Raw genomic sequence first — 18,354 nt, 5'->3', positions numbered from 1 at the left:
TTGATCAAATAATCCGGCTTCTAGTTGGAGAAATCCACTGGAGTGATAGCTGTACTGTCAATAAGACACGAGAATATGTGCACACACACATCTACATATGAATATAAATGCACACATACAAATACTGTATATGAGGGGATTCGTATGTGGAAATACAGATGGCAATTTAACTGCACTGCCACTCAGTGCACAAAATGCATTTTGCCTAACACTGATGGAGTGTGTCTTCATGATCCTCTATCTGATTGACATAAAGAAACATTATTTAGTCTAATCTGATTTAGGAAATGTTTTTTTGTAGATACTTGCTCAGTCTCATGGATTCTGCCACTTCTCCCTTGTTTGCACTCATTGTAGCATCTGACCATTTGGAGGAAGGAGGGTTTCTGTGGCCCCATGGTGTACAGAGTAAACAGAGACCTGGAATTCTTTCTGCATTTTTGGGGATCCTTACTAGTCCTGGGCTCATCTGGCCTTCTTCCCCCCTGACAGGTTTATTAAGAAAGTCATGGATATACATCACTGTATAAGCTTAAGGGACACATCATGATAGTTTGGCTTACATATACTATGAAATGATTACCACAATTTGTTCAACTAACATCCATCATATCATATAGATACACCAAAAAGAAAAGAAAAAGGAAAAAAAAAATCTTGTGATAAGAACTCTAGGATTAACTCTCATAACAACTTCCCTATACACCATATTGCAGTGATAGCCCCATTCATCAAGTTGTACATTACATCCCTAGTACTTATTTATCTTATAAATGGAAATTTGTACCTTTGATCACCTTCCTCCAATTTCCCCTCTCCCCACCCTCTGCCTCTTTTAAGCACAAGTCAGATTTCTTTTTCCATGGCCTTGTTTATTTGTTCGTTTGGATTCCTCAGATAAGTGAGATCATACAGCCTTTCTTTATCTTACTTATTTCACTTATCATACTGAATTCAAGGGCCATCCGTGTTGTGCCAAACAGTAGGATTTCCTACATTACAACTTCTTTATCCATTCATCCACTGATAGACACATGTTGTTTCCATGTCTTGGCTACGGTAAATAATGCTGTTATGGAAACATGGGGATGCAGATATACATTTGGATATATTCCCAGAAGTAAATTGCTGGAGCATATGGTAATTCTATTTTTAACTCCTTGAGGATCCTCTCTACCATTTTCCACAGTGGATGTACCAATTTACAATCCCACTATGGAGCACAAGAGTTCCCTTTTCTCCATATCCTCACCAGCATTTGTTATCTCTTGTCTTTCTGATGATGGCCATTCTAACAGGTGAGGTAACATCTCACTGTAGTTTTAATTTTCATTTCCTTAATGACTAGTGATGATGAGATCTTTTCATGCACTGGCTGGCCTTGCATATATATATTTTTTGTAGAAATGTTTATTCAGGTTCTTGGCCCATTTTAAACTTGGGTTATTTGATATTTTGTTGTTGAGTTTATGACTACTTTATCATTTTAGGTATTAACCCCTTATCAGATATATGGTTTGAAACTATCTTTTTCTCATTCCATAGGATATATTTTCAATTTGTTGATGGTTTCTTTTGTTGTACGATGCTTTTTAATTTGATTTAGCCCCCCTTGTTTATTTTTTGTTTTGTTGCTTGTGCTTTAGTTGTCATATCCAAAAAATCATTTCCAGGACCCATATCAAGGAGCTTTGTTCCAATGTCTTCTTCAAGTGTTTCATGATTTCAGGTCTTACATTTAAGTCTTTAATCTATTTTGAGTTAATTTTTGTGAGTGAGGCTAAATTTCTTTGCATGTGAATATACAATTATCCCAGCCCCATTTATGGAAGATACTGCCCTTTCTCCATTCAGATTTTATTGGCTCCCTTGTCAAATATAAGTTAACTATATATGCTTGGGTTTATTACCACACTGTTTTGATGATTATGTCTTCATACATACCTCCTGCTTCATTCTTTCTTGGGATTTCTTTGCCTATTTGAAGTCTTTTGTGATTCCATATAAACATTTGTTTTCGTGATACTGAACATATTCCAAATAATAAATTTATAGATACACAATATAGTTCATGTATATAACTTTCAACATCAAAGCTCATTTTTCGTTATATAGAACAGAATGGGCAGCCCCAATGACACTGTCAGTTTATCTAGTTCAGTAAAACAACAAAAATTCTTCTTACTGAAAATGCAGTAGGTAGGTACTCCTGAGTTTCTCTCCAAACACCCAAAGCACTTGGGTGAAGCCACTTTACCAGCTGAACAGTGTAGTTTGGTCTTGAGGATTCATGGCTTGATAATTAGATAGTTCTAAGGCAAAAGTAGTAGAGTCAGATGTTAGCATTCCAAGCACCGTTGAATAACCCATAATTTCTGCTAAGGGAACAAATCCAATAACAATTTTGTTTTTCTGACAAGTCTGGATTTCCCAAATGGTCCCTCTTCTTTTTGCCAGATCTGCCAGGACAGGGCTGAGGTAATCTCTAGTCACTGGAACCTTTAGAGGGGCTCTAAAACCTGCTTATCAACTCTCTTTAGAACCTTTTGTTTGCATCTTGAGATACAGACAGAAAACATAGTTGTGGAGGTACCAGGATGAAGTATCAGTGAATGTAAAGTAATTGCCACATCTGGAACTGGGGACCCAAGCAATGGTCCTTGGAGGCACACACTGTAAATTTAATCTTCAGTCGCTCTTGGGAGGCCTTTGGAAGGTCTTCACTAACAATCTGAGCATACTTGATACCTGGCATAACAGAGGATGTTTCAACTGGTTTTACTTCCAGTTCTATAGTCAGAAGATGATGTTTGTCTCCTAAAGTTCTATTTAAGGGATCTGTGGCATGAACTACATTTAGGATGGTCTCTTGGTATACTACCTGGAGAGGCCCTTGATAAGTTTCCAATCCGTATTCCCTATTGATTTGGTCATGAATAATCTCAATATGTAATTCCCCCATACCACATAGGACAGTCTGCCCAGAATCAGGATCTAGCTTCACTTTCAAACTGGGATCTTCATGCTGAAAGCATTTCAATGCATAATGCAAATTTGGCTGCTCAGTCACTGAAGGGGGTTCTATGGTTTTAGGCATGATAAAACCCCAGTTGGCCATCTATAATATTAGTGGAAACTGCACAGAGAGAATAAGTCATCTTCTTTTGCCATTCGCTGACCAACATATAGAAATCGCTTCACTGACTGCTGGTAACATTATTTTGACTGTTGGCCTTAAAATGCACTGCCACTGGAGACACCATTCCCTCATCCAAGTCCAGTGCATTACTGCAGCTCTTCTAACCAAAATGGAAGGAGATAAGAAGCATAGACAAGGGCGCCTGGGTGGCTCAGATGGTTAGGCATCTGCCTTCGGCTCAGGTCATGATCCCAGGGTCCTGGAATCCAGCCCCACATCAGGCTCCTGGCTCAGCAGGGAGCCTGCTTCTCCCTCTCCCTCTGCCTCTCTCCCTGCTCATGCTTTCTCTTCTCTCTCTCTGTATCTCTGTGTCTCAAATGAATAAATAAAATCCTTTAAAATAAAAAAAATAAAAAAAAAGAAGCATAGACAAAACAATGAAGTAGAGAGACTTATTGTCTGGGGTGGAGATTCCAGAACTGTTTTCTTCAGTACCAAAGAACCCCCTTCAGTGGCTAAGGATTATGATCCCATATAAACTTCAGGGGTGTTTTTTTCTACTTCTATAAGAAAGAAAAAATGCTATTGAAATCTTGATAGGGATTGCATTGAATCTCTACATGGCTGATGGTGGTATTTACATTTTAGCAAGACTAATTCTTCTAATCCATGAACATGGGATATCTTTCCATCTGTTTATGACCTCTTTGATTTCTTTCATCAATGCCTTCCAGTTTTCAGTATAGAGATCTTTCACCTCCTTAGTTAAGTTTTTTCCTAGGTATTTTATGGTTTTTGATGCTATTATAAATTGAATTGATTTCTTTATTTCATTTTTTTAGAAATGCTGTCGTTAGTGTATAGATATGCTACCGATTTTTGCATGTTGATTTTGTATCCTAAAATTTTATGGACCCCATTAATTAAATCTAACAGTTTTTTGGTTGAGTCTTTAGAATATTTGGTATGTAAAACTTTGTCATCTGAAAATAGAAGCAATTTGACTCCTTCGTTTCCAATTCTGTTATCTTTTTTTTTGTCTTGCCTGATTGCTTTATCTAGGACTTCTACTATATGTTTCATAGGAGTGGTGAGAATGGGCACTTTTGTCTCATTCCTGAGCTTAAAGGAAAAATTAATTTCATCCTTTCATAATTAAGTATGATATTAACTGTGGGATTGTCATGTATGGCCCCTATTATGTAGAGATATGTTCCTTTTATGCCTAACTTAAGAGTTTTATTGTTTTTAATCATGAATGGATGTTGAATTTTTTCTGTTTTTCTGCATCCATTGAAGTTATCATACAATTCTTTTCTTTCATTCTATTAATGTGATGCATCACATTGGTAGATTTGATGTGGAACCATCCTTGCATCCCAGTGATAAATCCCACTTGATATGGTGTATAATCCTTTTAACGTGCTGCTGAATTTAGTTTGCTAGTATGTTATTGAAAATATTTACACCTATCTTAATCAGTTGATAATGACCTGCAGTTTTATTTTCTTGTAATTTCTTTTTTCTGGTTTTAGTACCATGATAATGCAGGTTTTGTAAAATGAGTGCAGTAGTGATTCCTCCTCTTACATTTTTTGGAAGAGTTTGAAGAGTATGGGTGTTAATTCCTTAAATGCTTGGTAAAATTTACCAGTGAAGCTATCTGAGCCTGGGCATTTCTTCCCCTGAGAGATTTTTGATTGCCAATTAAATATTTTTATTAGTAATTGATCTATTCATATTTTCCACTTCTTCTTGATTTAATTTTGGTAAGTTGTATGTTTCTTAAATTTTCCCCAATTTTTCCAGGTTGTCCAGTTCATTGGTGCCTAGTTGTTAGCCTGTTATTATCTTTTGCCTTTCTATGGTATCCATTCTAATGTCTTCTTTTTCACTTAACATTTTTTTTTAAAAATTTTATTTATTTATTTGACAGAGAGAGAGACAGCAAGAGAGGAAACACAAGGAGGGGGAGCAGGAGAGGGAGAAGCAGGCTGCCCGCTGAGCAGGGAGCCCCATGCAGGGCTCGATTACAGGATCCTGGTATCATGACCTGAGCTGAAGGCAGATGCTTAATGACTGAGCCACCAAGGCACCCCTCACTTAACATTTTGTTGATTTGAATCCTGTATCTTTTTTCCTTGGTTAGTCTAGTTAAGAGTTGGTCATTTTGTTTATCTTTTCAAAGAAACAAGTATTAGTTTAGTTAATATTTCTTACTGCTTTTCTATTCTCTATTTCATTTATTTCTGCTCTAATCTTCATTATTTCCTTTTTTTCTGCTAACTTTGGGCTCAGTTTGTTCTTTTTTTATTTTCTTAAGACATAGTGTTAAGTTATACATTTGAGGTCTTTCTTGCTTCTTAATGTAGGTATTTATTGCAATGAACTTCCCTCTTAGAACTACTTTCTCTGCATTCATAAGTTCTGGTATGTTGTTTCCATTTTCATTTGTCTCAGGAACTTTTCCATTTCCCTTTAATTTTTTCTCTGATCCATTGACTGTTTAAGAGAATATTTGTTTAATTTCCATATGTTTGTGAGATTTCCAGATTTCCTCCTGTTATTGATTTCTAGTTTATGCCATTATGGTCTCAGAAGATACTTGGCATGATTTCAATCTTTTTGAATTTGCTAAGAATTGTTTTGTGGCCCAGCATATGATTTATCCTGGAAAAAATGTTTGCTTGAGAAGAATGCACATTCTGTTGTTGTTGGATGTGATGCTCTGTATATGTTAAGTCCACTTGGTCTATAGCGTTTTTCCCTATAGAGCATATAGTCATTTGGTTTATAGTGTTTGGTCTGATTGTCATTGATTTTCTGTCTGGATGATCTCTTCTTTGTTAAAAGTGAGGTATTAAAGTCCCCAACTATTATTGTGTTATTGCTTATTTATCCTTTTAACTCTGTTAGTTTTTGCTTTTATATATTTAGGTGCTCCAATGTTGGGTGCATAAATATTTACAATGGTATATCTTCTTGATGTACTGACCCTTTTATCATTATGTAATGACCTTGTCTCCACTTACCATTTTTAGACATAAGTATAGCTATCCTTGCTTTTTTTGGTTACCATTTTTTAAAAATGTCTTTTTACATCCCTTCAATCTCAGTTTATGTATGCCTTTAAGGCTAAAGTGAGTCTGGGCATGTCTGCTGGTAATGTCCTTGGGCAGGTGAAGCTTGTTATTATGGTCTATTTTTGGGCAAGGAAAATGTTTGAGATCTGGTTTTGGGGATGGGAGGTTGTACCATTGACTGAGAACAGTGGGGTAGGACTGCTGGCTTGGTTCCCTCCTTAAGTGAGACTATAGGATGGTCTCCATGGTTGGCTGGATCCTCTGGTCAGTCTTACTAGATGGTTGGGGCAGGGGACTATAGTCAGTAATATATGGGGCTATGAATTATCTTCTCTGCACTGGCAGCACAGCAGGATGGGACTCTGGGCCTGTATGGTTTGTCATTTTAAGACCACATCAGGCAAAAGTGTGCACAGAATCCCCCCATCAAGTGAAGCTACCAGTTTTGCCCTGCAGACAGGGAAAAACATGGGCTGTGCTCTCTGTGTCCGCCACCATAAGCATGGTTGTTGGATGTGCTACACAGCTTCCCTTGTGCTTAGGCTAACTGGTCGTGCAGCCTGGAGGCTGTATTCACAATAAACGGAGCTATGAATTAGTGTCCTTGGCTGGGTTCAGTGGGAGAAGTAGCTCTAAAGTTTTAAAGCTCTTTGTTGTTTTAACCCAAGCCAACCTGCACCCCAAGTTCCTTGGCCAAACAAGTTCACTGATTTTTCTCTATAAATTATCAGCTCTGAATGCCTTTCTCTAGACTCGAGTACCACTGGGCCACACAACCTCCAGGTGTTCTCATCAGCCCTTCGGGTCAGAAGGACTAGGAGCCACAGTGAGTAGGTCTATGTCTCAAATACTTTGGGCAGGAAAGGAAGAAGTTGATCTCAATTTCCAACATAGGCTCTCTTGTGGGAGGGATAGGGAGTTACCCTCAGCCTTGGCTATGAATTAATCCTTGCTTTATATATATCAGGTGAACTCTCTATACCCAGTACTGTCTTTGCTCTGGGGGCAATCATCTCTGCTTGAGTGTTGCTGAACTACACAACTTCCTGCCAGCTCCTTTGTTCACATGGGACCAGGAGACCCTCTCAACAGCAGGTGGGACTGTGACTCAGGACCTTGCCTGGGCACAGGCAAACCAGGCTCTAGGGTTAGCCACACTCTTCATATGAGAATCCAAATCAGGCAGATCTACACCCCACTGAGTTCCCTGGTCAAAGTAGGCCACCCACATGGTTCTGCAGATAAAGAAAGCCACTGGTTGGGATTACAATTTGGGTACTGCAGGTATAAACTCGGGCTGCCAAGATCTATGTGCTGGTTATTGCAAGCCCCTCTCCTGTTCTCCTTCACAGTCAGATTCCAGTGGTTGAGCCCCACAAATTCCTCTGTAATCCCCATGGGTCAATATCAGAGCAGAGGATTGCACAAAGTGACCCACAATTCTGGAGCAGGGTTCTAGTTGTGCCCCCAGGGTTTTCTTTTTGCATTGGAGAAACTGGAGGCTCAGTGGAGTTCTCTCCACTGGTACTTCACCGGCCTGGGAGGTGGACAATGCTTTCAGTGGCTAGCCACTTCTCTTACCCTGCTAATGTGGGTGAGGGCGGTGGGAAGAGAGGTGCTTCAGTCTCACCCACATGTTCTAGGATTCTCTCAGAGTAATGTCTTGTTCTTGAAGAGTTGTTATTTGTTTTTCTCATGAGTGGGAGTGAAGTTAGGAATAACCTATGTAGCCATCTTGGTGACATCACTTTCTTGGCATTCTATGGTTATAATAGGCCTGTTCCCATTATTTGCATTTGGCTGACATTGTGCCTAAAACATTCATGACACTTTGTCTTGGCTTAAACATAGCCAGTTTCCTCTGTCTGCAGAAATACCCCAAGCTTATTGCTCACTCTATATCAAAATTTCTGAGTCTCTGTTTATCTCCTTTTTGTTCCCCCAGCTCAGATGGTTATCCATCTTCCATGCCTGGATGTCATCACTTTTAGCACATGCTTTCCCTATTGGCCAATGGAATTTAGTCCTGTAAGGACAAAACAAACATTCTCTTGATTACAGGAAGATGAATCATCATCTTAGGATTTTACTTGTTGGCAACACTAAAAGTAGTAGAAATAACTTCATTTACCTAAGATGCAAAAAAAATTAAGCATATCCATTGTCTAAGAGTAAACTATTTCTAAAGAAGGAATGATTGCTTTTCAGTCCTGAGACTTTTGTTTTATTTCCCTCTCTCTCTTTCCCTCCACATATGCATTCTAGGCTAACAAGCATTTTTTTTTTTTAATGTATCTCACTTCAGGAGTTTGACTATAAGAGTTTGTTAAAATTGAAAGAGCATTGAACTTGACTTTGCACTTATTACTATGGTAAACTTAGACAATTAAGTTAGCCTTGGTCTATTGGCCTTACTCTGTTAATTTATGAAATGGGCATAATGTCTGCCTTACAACATGGCTGTGAGCATCAAGTGCACAAAAGACTTGGCACAAGATAAACAGTGCATATTACTTTTCTTATTTATTAAATCCTGATGACTATATATATATTTCAATATATGGTTTGCATATAATATTTTTAAATGAAATTAAGCTTTAAAATAAAAACAAAACTCCTACCACCATAAACATATCAAAACTTTAATGTGTTCCTTTCCATACTTGGTCCATATACATACACTTTCAGAGATACAATCTGAGTACAGATATTTTGTATTTTTCATTTAACATTCAATGATAATTATTTTAACATCTTTATACAATCTTTATAATATCAACTAAATGGCTTTATATATTGAAGGATCATTATTAATGTTTCCCTAATACTGAACTCTTAGATTACTTCTAAATTTTGTCATACCAAATGATTTTTGTAACAATTTGAGTCTCTCTCTCTGTCTCTCTCTCTCACTCTCTCTCTCTTTCACACACACACACACAGAGATACAAGTAAAAGTTTTTATCTTCTATGTACCTGCAATATACGCATGTGCCATGTAATAAGGTTTATAGAGTGGGGTGTCTCTGCACAGGAGTCTATGGGTCCTTGACATTTTTGTTCTCTATATGTACGTGCTTATTTATGATGCTAACCAAAGCTGCAACGAAATGGCAACAACAGCTAATTCCAAACTTGAGCCCTACCTGAAAGCTGGCCAATCACCAGTGCTTCTTTTGCTTTATCAGCAATTATTCAAACCACTGCAGAACTTTTCTAATCCAGCCTATTGGACAAAGGCTGGAGGTTGAGGGGTTAGGTAATGAGTGGTGGTACTATGCTGACTGACAGTGCTTAGTTCTGCTAAGGAGCTCCAACAAATAAGCAAGAAACTGGTGAAGTCGTCAAAGGAAGACAGAAGACCACCTGCCACCTCACCAGCTGAGTACCAGCTCATGGTACCCTGCCCTGAGTGCAAACACATGGGGGTTACCTACAAGGCCTCAGACAACTGTGTATCGGTAAGGAGAGACTGGGGATGTCTAAATGGCCAACCAGGCAGCAAGGCCTTACAAGCAGCTAACATATTTACCTTTCCTGGTTAAGTATCCTGTGGGTTAAATAGAATTAACCTCCTTCTAAGTGTCAGGAACAACGTGGTTGCATGTGTTTTTAAGCAAGAACATAATGAAAGCAATTATTACATATAGTTCCTTAAAGAGTAGGTATAATTACTTATAATACAGATGGAAATAAGAAGAGAAGGCCCCTTTTGAATAGAGATCATTTTCAAACTTAAGAAAGATCTCAACTTGCCATTTGCAACAACGTGGATGGAACTGGAGGGTGTTATGCCTAGTGAAATAAGTCAATCAGAGAAAGACATGTATCATATGACCTCACTGATATGAGGAATTCTTAATCTCAGGAACAAACTGAGGGTTGCTGGAGTGGTCAGGGGTGGGAGGGATGGGGTGGCTGGGTGATAGACATTGGGGAGGGTATGTGCTACGGTGAGCGCTGTGAATTGTGTAAGACTGTTGAATCACAGATCTGTACTTCTGAAACAAATAACACAACATATTTTAAGAAAAAAGAAAAAGAAGAAGATAGCAGGAGAGAGAGGAAGAATGAAGGGGAGTAAGTCAGAGGGGGAGATGAACCAGGAGAGATGATGGACTCTGAAAAACAAACTGAGGTTTCTAGAGGGGAGGAGGGTAGGGGGATGGGTTAGCCTGGTGATGGGTATTAAAGAGGGCACATTCTGCATGGAGCACTGGGTGTTATGAACAAACAATGAATCATGGAACACTACACCAAAACAAATGATGTAATATATGGTGATTAACATAACAATAAAAAATTTTTAAAAAAAAAGAAAGATCTCAAGAACGTCTCTAAAACATAGCATTTTACTGAAGAAAAAAAAGCTTAGAAAACCCCTGGAAAATTTCCAAAAGTAGTTTCCATTTGCAATAGAAAATAACAATTTTTTTAAAGATTTTCTTTATTTATTTAATTGACAGAGAGAGAGAGGGAACACAAGTGGGAGAGGGAGAAGCAGACTCCCTGCTGAGCAGGGAGCCCCATGCGGGGCTCGATCCCAGGACCCTGGGATCATGATGTGAGCTGAAAGCAGTAGCTTAACTGACTGAGCCACCTAGGCACCCCCAATTTTTTTTTAAGAAAAAGATATCTGACCTTTACAAAGGTAAGGTGATTCCTTATTACTGTTTTAATTTGTATTTATTTGCAAACTTTTGAGGTTAAAAATAGCCCCCCCCCAAACAAAACAAAACACTATGGCATTAAAATTTTGAGTTAGAAATAATTTGGAAATAATCTGTTTACAACTCCAAACCCATTTTTTTATAGCCAAGGCATCTGAGGCCCAGAAAGTGATTAAGAGATTTAAGCGGTTGGTTAGGTCATTTAAGTAAACTAGAGTGGAGAATCTACGTATCTTGAAGCTCAGTCATGTACATTTTCCTTTAAAAAAAATTGTGCAAAATCTAGTTCAAAAGATGTTCTAATTGGGAAGTTTTCTGTCATTTCACACAATGTCTTCAGACTTTTATTGGGCTCAGATTCCACTTCTTACCCTGATTCATTAGTTGTGTGTGATTCTCCTTCCTCAGTAGGCTTGAAGGAACCAGGCTGGGGTTTAAGGCAGGGTTGCAGAGGCAAGGGGAGGCATTCCAACCTGGCTCTCCCACTCATTCTCTCCTGCATGGCCTCAACCCATCTTGACATTGATTTGTTTCTTTTTGTGGTCTACTTCCCCCAGCTGTGAATGCCATAAGAACAGCATCCTTATCTCCCTAACTTCTGAGAGTATTTCCAGTCTATTGAGAAGATAGAAGATGCTTGATAAATATTTGTTTCAGAAATGAGAGAATAATCATATAGAAGCTGTTTAATCTCTCTGGCCATTAATTCTCATCTGAAAAATGAGGAATTTCTGTCAACAAAGGATGAGACGCCATGACATTTGCAAAGCCCTTGACTCAGCATCTAGCTCATGACAGGTCCTGAACAAATGGTTTGCTACTGGAAGGTATTGGTAGTCGTGGTGATGACTATCCATACCGACAGTGGAAGAGACACTTGAAATCATGTCCTGAAGGACAAGAGTAGTTTAAATAAAATCATAAATGGTAACAAAGAGCACAGTGAGAGGTGATAAGGATGGGACCTGAAGATGAGACTTTTTGCATAAAAGTCTCACCATTAGCATGACTGAACGAGAAACGGTCACTTCCAGTAGCCAGAGGGGAATGACAGTGAGTGTGGAATGGGCTCAAACTTGAATCCAGTGACAGTCATTATTTGAGGAGGTGAAATGCTCTAGCTCTTCAAAAATGCTGTGTCTGAGTGAACAAAAGATGGCTGATGTTTTGTACAACAAACTACCTCACTGACAAATGGGCAGAGTCTAATCTTAAAAATAGAGTTAAATAAGTGCTCACTTCACAAAAGCCAGGCATCAATTGTCCATGGCATTTCAGTTTTGCTCATGTCTTCCACAGGTGTCATTCTGGCCTTGGACTCAGACAATGAGCTCCAGTTCTCTCTCTATTGCCTATTCATTGTGCTGCCCACAACAGATTACTTAGCCTTGCCTAACCTCCATATCTCTATTTGTAAGTGAATCTAATAATGGTGTACTAAGTTGTGAAAATCAAGAGTCTTATGTTCTACCGACTGAGCTAGCCAGGCACCTTGAATTGTGAAAATTAAAAAAAAAAAATGCTTGTAAATCCCTCATCCAAGTGTCTTGTACATGGGACATTCTATGTTAATATTAGGCTTATTTCTTAATAACTTCCAATGTTAGTTTCCACACTAAACACCAGGCTCCTAGTCATCACATTTAACCAATTCCTAGGGCTATTCTTTCATGCTTTATTTCATTCTTTCATTTTTTGGCCTTTAACAGACTTCCACCTCTATCTGTGTGTATAATCCTTCAAATATAATTCCAGTGAGTGGTAGAGGGTAGTTTAGAGAGAGGTCAGGTAGATGAAAGAAAGGTAGCCAGGAATAGGAAACCATTGTACCTGGGAAGAAAATACATGTATTTATTATATTATTCTCTCTACTTTTTTAATAAACTTGAAATTTCTCATAATATGAGGTAAGAAGAGAGAGAGAATGCCTTCGTGGTTGGTGGTTTAATACATAAACCAAGCTATGTGGCCATTTGTAAAGATGAGAGATTTCTGGTGAAGGGCTAGCTCCAACTCACTGTGGTCTGAGATTTTAGCGCTCTTATTCATTAGAATAATAATATTCCAACTAACTAATTGGTGTATTAGCATACACCTGGGTAAGTACCTAATTCTGTCTTTTTAAGTTGGCCTCCCAGAACTTGATGGAAAGAGTCTCTCTTTAAATGTTGGATAGAAGCCACCATTGAACCATCTGGTCCTAGACTTTTCCTTTGGGGGAGGTTTTTGATGACTAAATCAATCCCTTACTCATAGTTGATTTGTTCCATATTTTCTATTTCTTCATGATTCAGAGTTGGTAGGTTGTATGGTTCTAGGAATTTATACACTTCTAGGTTATTGAATGTGGGGTGTGTAATTGTTCAGAGTAGTCTCTTATGATCCTTTGTATCTCTGTGGTATCACGTGTAACATCTCTTTCTGATTTTATGTTTTTGTCTTCCCTCTCTTTCTCTTAGTCTAGCTAAAGTTTTGTCAATGCTGTTTATCTAAAACACACACACACACACACACACACACACACACGCACACACCAAAAACCAAAAGCCAAACCAAAACAATAAAACAGCTCTTAACATCATTAGTCTTTTGCTTTTCCAGCCTGTCCTCTATTTCTGCTCTCATCTTTGTTGTTTCCTTCCTTCCATTAACTTTGGGCTTAGTTTGTTTTTCTTGTTCTAGTTTGTTTTTCTTGTTCTAGTTCCTTCAGATGTAAAATCAGGTTATTTGAAATATTTTTTTTCTTAATGTAGGCATTTATCACAGTGCACTTAATTGACTATTAGCATTGCCTTTGCACCATCTCATAGGTTCTGATACATTGTGTTTCCATTTTTGCTTGTGTTAGTGTAATTTTTTACATTTTACAAGATTTTTTTTTAGTTTCCCTTTTAATTTCTTCTTTGACCTATTGGTTATTCAGGAGTGTGTTGTTAATTTCTGCATATTTGTGAATATTCTAGTTTTCCTCCTATTATTTATTTCTAGTTTCATACCACTGTATTAAAAAAAAAATTTGGTGTGATTCAACCTTCTTAAATTTCCTAAGATTTGTGCTGTGACCTATCATGTGATCTGTCCTGGAGAATGGTCTGTGTGTGCTTGAGATAAATGTGTATCCTGATACTGTTGGATGGAATGTTCTATATATATATATATATCTGTTAGGTACATTCAGTGTAAAGTACAGTTTGTCTAATGTTTCCTAACTGATTTTCTTTCTAGATGACCTATTCATTGTTAAAAGTGGGATATTGAACTCCCCTGCCAATTATTGTATGCTATTTCTCCCTTCAGATCTGTTACTGTTTGCTTAATAAATTTAGGTACTCCAATGTTGGGTATATATATAATTGTTATATTTTCCTGATAAACTGATCCATTTATCATTATATAATGACTTTTTTGTTTCTTATTATTGCTTTTGACTTACATTCTATTTTGTTTGATAGAAGTATAGTTACTCCTGCTCTCTTTTGGTTTCCACTTGCATGGAATATCTTTTTCCATCCCTTCAGTTTGAGCCTGTGTAGTGCTTAAAGCCAAATGAGTCTCTTGGCATTGGCATATAGTAAGACCATTTTTCTTTTTTTTAATCTGTTCAATCACTCTGTGTCTTTTTGTTGGAGAATTCAATGCATTTATATTTAGAGTAATTACTGGTAGGTAAGGATTTATTAGTGCCCTCTGAATAACTATTTTCTGGTATTTCATATTTCCCTTGTTTTTTTTTCCCTTATTTTCTTGCTGTCTTCCTTTATGAGTTGATAATTTTCCACAGTGGTATGTTTTGATTTCCTTCTTTTTATCTTTTGTGACTTTATTGTATATTTTTAGTTTCTGGTTACAAGGTGGCTTACAGAAAGCTTATTATAAATATAACAGTCTACACTGATAACATCTTAACTTCTTTTACATCCAACAACTCTATCCTTTTACTTCCCCCATTTTATGCTTTTGATGTCACAATTTACGTCTTTTATATTGTGTATCCATTAAGTAGTTATTGTAGCTATTGTTATATTTATACTTGTGTTCTTTAATCTTTATAATAGAGTTAAATAAGTAACACACCACCAAACTATAATATTAAACTATTCTGAATCTGATTATATGTTTACTCTTACAGTTTGTTGTATGTTTTATATGTTTTTGTATTACAAATTAACATCCTTTTGTTTCTGCTGGAAGAAATCTTGGCATTTCTTGTAAGGCAGGTCCTGTGGTAATTAACTCTCTTAGCTTTTGTTTGTTAAGAAAGAATCGTTCTCAACTTTATATCTGAAGGACAACATTCCTGGGTAAAGTATTCTTGATTGGCAGTTTCTTTCTTTCAGCGCTTTGAATATATCATCCAATTTCTCCCAGCCTGCGAGTTTCTGCTGAGAAATCTGTGGATACCTTTATGTGAGTTCCTTCATGGGAGATTTTTTTCCCCTTGTTGCTTTAAAATTTTTCTCTTTATCTTTTAGTTTAGACAGTTTTTTCAAAAGATCTTTTATTTATTCATTTGAGAGAGAAAGAGAGAAAGCATGAGTAGGGAGGAGGGTCAGAGGAAGAGGGAAAAGCAGACTTCCTGCTGAGCAGGGTGCCTGATATGGGGCTCAATCCCAGGACCCTGGGATCATGACCTGAGCCGAAGGCAGATGCTTAACTGACTGAGCCACCCAAGTGCCCCTGATTTTAGATAGTTTTATTATAATGTATCTTGGAGAATATCATTGTGGATTGAAATTTTGGGGTGACATTAATTTCATGAACAAAGAAGTCCAAATCTCTCCCAGGGTTTGGGAAGTTCCCGTACTCTACCTCTTTAAATAGATTTTCTATTTTTTCCCTCATCTCTTCTCTTTCTGGGACTCTGATGATGCATATATTGTTTCTCTTAATGATGTCCTCTAAGACCCCTAGGTCTTCGTGTTTTTAACATTTTTTACTTCCTTTTTCCTTTTTTTCTCTTTCTTTTTTTCTCCTCCTCTGATTGAATTAATTCCAGTTGATCTATCTTTTAGTTCTTTGTTTCTTCTGCTTGGTAAAGTGTGTTATGGAAGCTTTCTATTGAATCCTTCAGCTTAGTTATTGTAGTCTTTTAGCTCCAAAATTACTGTTTGGTCCTTTTTTTGTTTTCTATCTTTTTGTTGAACTTTGTTCCTATCATTTTATTCTTGCATTGTTTTCCTGATATTGTTTGTTTATCTGTGTTCTCTTGTAGCTCTCCAAGTATCTTTACAATAATCATTATTAATTTTTGCCGGGAAATTCCTGGACCTCCATTTCTTTGGGGCCAGTTACTGGAGGTTTACTGTATTTGGGGGGGAGGATTCATATTTTCCAGATTCTCTGTGATCCCTATACCCTGCATGGGTGTTTGAGCATTTGAAGAAGCAGTCACCTCTTTCAGAGAGTATGGACTGACTTTGGTAAGAGAACACTTTCACTTGGAAGTGAAAGCACAATGGAGCGTGCTGTGAGCCCAGGTCTAGTAGGTGCAGGGCACCACGTGTGTGTTGGCGGGGAGTGGCAGCACCAGGTTTGTGGTGGCATGATGTCTCTTTGGCTTAGACAGCTGGAGTCCACAGCATCAACAACTGTGTGTGCACTGTGGAGTTCCACAGTGGCTGCAAGGGCTGTTGGGGACCTTAGTGTTTCCTCCAGGTCCAGTGACTAGGGACCAGGGCAAGCAGTGTTGGTGGTTGGAGGTGCCACTAACCTGTGTTGTGCTGCAGGTGTCTATGTAGTGCTAAGGACTGGCTTCACATTCATACCTAGTGGTGGGACAAGGGCAAGCAGAAAGCGCTGGGGCCAACTACTGGTTCACTGGCAGCTTCAGGGGCCCTGGTTGTGGGTGTGCTCTCCTGTGGCTGCACAAACTCACCTTGGGCATGCACACTGCAATGGAGCTGATGACAGGGATCAGGCCAGAGGCATACAGATGCACGTGCAGGGGTCCTGGCATGTCATCTTGTGGTTACAGTCCATCCCAGGCAAGTCTACCACAGCGGAGGCCAGTGATGGGCATCAGGGCAGCAGCACGCAAAAGCATAGCTAGAGGGGTCAGCCCCAAGTGCTCGCACAGTGGTTCAGCTTCAGGCATCCAAACTGGCGTCTTATACTTAACACAGATGCAGAGGCCTGGGCTGGCTGCTGATGCAGTTCTCAGGCTCCACTGGGCACAGTGGAGGGGTGGGGGAGGGAAGTTTAGTTTCTTTAGTGTCAGAAATGGCTGAGTTTGTCTGCAAAACAGCTCATGTGAACCACCATCACTCCTGCTTCATGGCTGCTACTGACAGTCTCTGCTTTTCTTCCTTGTTCCTAGAGCTATCAGTACATCTCAGCTTTGCCAGTCTGGATGAGGGAAGGTGAAACCAAAGTGGGACCTTTCTGCAGTGCCCAGAAAGGCTGGGGAAGATGGTATCTCATCCCAGTCTTCCATTTTGGTGATGTCCCTGACTTAGGTTTTTAAATTATCATTGTGGCTTCCTGCTTAATTAGACAGTTGAAGTTAAACGTTACAGGTTCTCATGAGTTAATGCACTGGAGACTTAGTGCACTGCACTGGATTAGTTATGCCTGTTGATAACAAAAAGCAGAACAACTTTTAGTTTGTCATTCTCTTAAACTCTCTCCAGGCAAGGTACCCCTCACTGCCTGCACGCACACTAACCTACCTTTGGTATACTAGTGGTTATAGGGTCTGTGATAGTAACTTGTACACGCTAGCAAGAAAAGGCAAGAAAGACAGTGGATAATTTCAAAGCTCTTGCTTTATACATAAAAGTAAAGGCTAGTGTCAAAATATTTTCCAACAAATCCTTGGCTCAGAAACTTTGTATGCATCCTGGCAGATGGAACTGGACATTTTTAATCAAGAGAGTCAATTTTCTGGTCCCATGTAGATAAAGTCTAAGCGAGTTTATTTCATATAAGTTTTTGAATAGATATATGAATGGTGTCAGGGAAAATGGTACAATATGCTGGATATCTAGTGAGAATGTAATAAATATTTCTTTAATTGAATTGGATTGTAGCCAAAGGCATGTATCGTATCCATCAACAAGAAAACAAACCACCACATTGCTTGGAGCATATGAAAAGTTGCCCTGGCAACTCTCATCTATTTAGTGGTCACATTGATCCTGCATCATGTTGATTTCCTACAGAGTTAATTTCTCACTTCTTCAGATTATAATATCAGCACAGTTGCATATCTTCCTGCTTCTTACTGAAAAATAACATCACCCTCCGTGTCCCAATAGCTACAACACATGAAACCTATGACAAAATTAAAACTGTTCCATTTTGACAATTGTGAAGGAGTTTAATAAGTTGGAAACTGCTCGTGCCATGTATTTGAGTAAGGTTTCTTTATTTTATATCACTGAAATGTGAAAGCACACCCCTGATAAGGTCTGATATTTAGGCCTTGAGGTGGAAAGTATTACTAGACTAAAGAGATGATATC

The sequence above is a fragment of the Callorhinus ursinus genome, unplaced genomic scaffold (assembly GCF_003265705.2).
Source record: "Callorhinus ursinus isolate GAN/ISIS: 27379988/994484 unplaced genomic scaffold, GSC_fseal_2.0 scaffold2, whole genome shotgun sequence".
In the NCBI taxonomy this organism is placed as follows: Eukaryota; Metazoa; Chordata; class Mammalia; order Carnivora; family Otariidae; genus Callorhinus; species Callorhinus ursinus.
The sequence above is the reverse complement of the archived record's forward strand: the minus strand, read 5'-3'. Positions refer to the sequence as shown.